Source organism: Eimeria mitis, genomic scaffold (genome assembly GCF_000499745.2).
Source record: "Eimeria mitis Houghton genomic scaffold, Emh_scaff3517, whole genome shotgun sequence".
Taxonomy (NCBI): Eukaryota; Apicomplexa; class Conoidasida; order Eucoccidiorida; family Eimeriidae; genus Eimeria; species Eimeria mitis.
This window is the reverse complement of record NW_013571859.1, coordinates 4,000-6,242: the sequence shown is the minus strand read 5'-3', so window position 1 is coordinate 6,242 and position 2,243 is coordinate 4,000.

Below are 2,243 nucleotides of genomic sequence, written 5' to 3'. Positions count from 1 at the left end.
TGCTGCTGCTGCTGCCTGCATCAATCTCCCTCGTGCTGCAGTCAGCTGCACTGCAGCAGCAAAAGATAAACCACCAGAAAAACACAAAGCAGTGTATTCCCCCAAAGACAAACCCGCACAGTAATCAAACTCAACAGCCTGCATACACACATATTTTTTTTTTATTTTATCTAGGGTTTAGGGTTTAGGGTTTAGGGTTTAGCGTTGAGGGTTTGGGGTTTTGGGTTTGGGTTGGGGGGCGAGGGGAGAAAACGGGAGGAAACGGAATCATTTGAGGGTTTAGGGTTTAGGGTTTAGGGTTTATGTGTCTGGGTGGCTATACACCTCGTGTATAAAAAAAGAAGAGCAGGGTTTAGGGTTTAGGGTTTAGGGTTTGCATATAATACCTCTTTCTGTGCGTCTCTGCGTCAGTTTTAAAAAAGGGTTTAGGGTTTAGGGTTTAGGGTTTAGGGTTTGTGTATAATACCTCTTTCTGTGTATCTCTCCAGTGTGTATAAAAAGGGTTTAGGGTTTAGGGTTTAGTGTATGAGTATAATACCTTTTCCTGTGCGTCTCGGCGCCATTTAGGGTTTAGGGTTTAGGGTTTAGGGTTTAGGGTTTATGTATAATACCTCTTTCTGTGTATCTCGCCAGTGTGTATAAATAGCGAGAGAAGCAACAAGCAGAGCAGGCCGTGCTATCTCTGTTTTATTTAGGGTTTAGGGTTTAGGGTTTAGGGTTTAGGGTATGAGTATAATACCTTTTTCTGTGCGTCTCGGCGCCATTTAGGGTTTAGGGTTTAGGGTTTAGGGTTTAGGGTTTATGTATAATACCTCTTTCTGTGTATCTCGCCAGTGTGTATAAATAGCGAGAGAAGCAACAAGCAGAGCAGGCTGTGCTATCTCTAGGGTTTAGGGTTTAGGGTTTAGGGTTTAGGATATGAGTATAATACCTTTTCCTGTGCGTCTCTGCGCCATTTAGGGTTTAGGGTTTAGGGTTTAGGGTTTGCATATAATACCTCTTTTTGTGTATCTCGCCAGTGTGTATAAATAGCGAGAGAAGCAACAAGCAGAGCAGGCTGTGCTATTTCTGTTTTATTTATTTTTTCTTTGGGCCCCTCAGCCACAAGCTTAAATAAATTAAACCCTAAACCCTCAGAAGCCTCCTCAAACAACTCCATCGAGGGTTTGTGTTTACGCGCGCATTCTATACCCATACCTACACATATTTTTTTATACACACACTAGGGTTTAGGGTTTAGGGTTTAGGGTTTAGGGTTTAGGGTTTAGGGTTTGGGGGGAGGGGGGAGGGGAGGGAGGAGCGAAACGGGTTCTAATGATGTATGGGTTTGCTAGGGTTTAGGGTTTAGGGTTTAGGGTTTAGGATTAGGGTTTAGGGTTTACGGTTCAGCTGTATGGTTTATGTTCTAGGGTTTAGGGTTTAGGGTTATGGGTGTATGCTCTAGGGTTTAGGGTTTAGGGTTTGAGGTGTATATACTAAACCCTAAACCCTAAACCCTAAACCCTAAACCCTAAACCCTAAACCCTAGGACCTACCTACACACTGAGCTCCTTGCCCAGGGAAGAGTGCTGCGCGTTTTATTGGTGTTCCTTCTGCTGCTGCTGCTGCTGCTGCTGCTGTTGCTGCTGCTGCTGCCTTTGTTGCTGCTGCTCTTGCAGCTCGTTTGTGCTGCGCTGCTGTTGCTGCTGCTGCTGCTGCTGTTGCTGCTGCTGCTGCTCCTGCTGCTGCTGCTGCAGGGGGCTGGAAGGCTAGCATTGAGGGTTTAGGGTTTAGACGCAGAGAGACAGAGAGAACGGGAGAGAGAAGAGAAAGAAAGAAAAAAAAATAAATATTAAAACCCTTCATTTCCTAAACCCTAAACCCTAAACCCTAAACCCTAAACCCTAAACCCTAATAAATAGAAGACACGATCCCGTAGAGTGGCTTGAGTGCTGGGGTGTATACAAATTCAAATTATCTAAACCCTAAACCCTAAACCCTAAACCCTAAACCCTAATTACTAAACCCTAAACCCTAAACCCTAAACCCTAATGTGTAAAATAAAAAAAAAAGATCGAGACAGAAAACACCCCCCAGCAGCAGCTAGAGACAGCCAGCTGCTGCTGCGTGCAGCAGCCGTTGAGGGTTTAGGGTTTAGGGTTTAGGGTTTAGGGTTTAGGGCGTGCAGAGAAAGTTTTTTTTTATGGGTGTTGTTCATCAGTTTATTTATTTTCTTATTTTTATTATTTAATACGAGTTCTTTG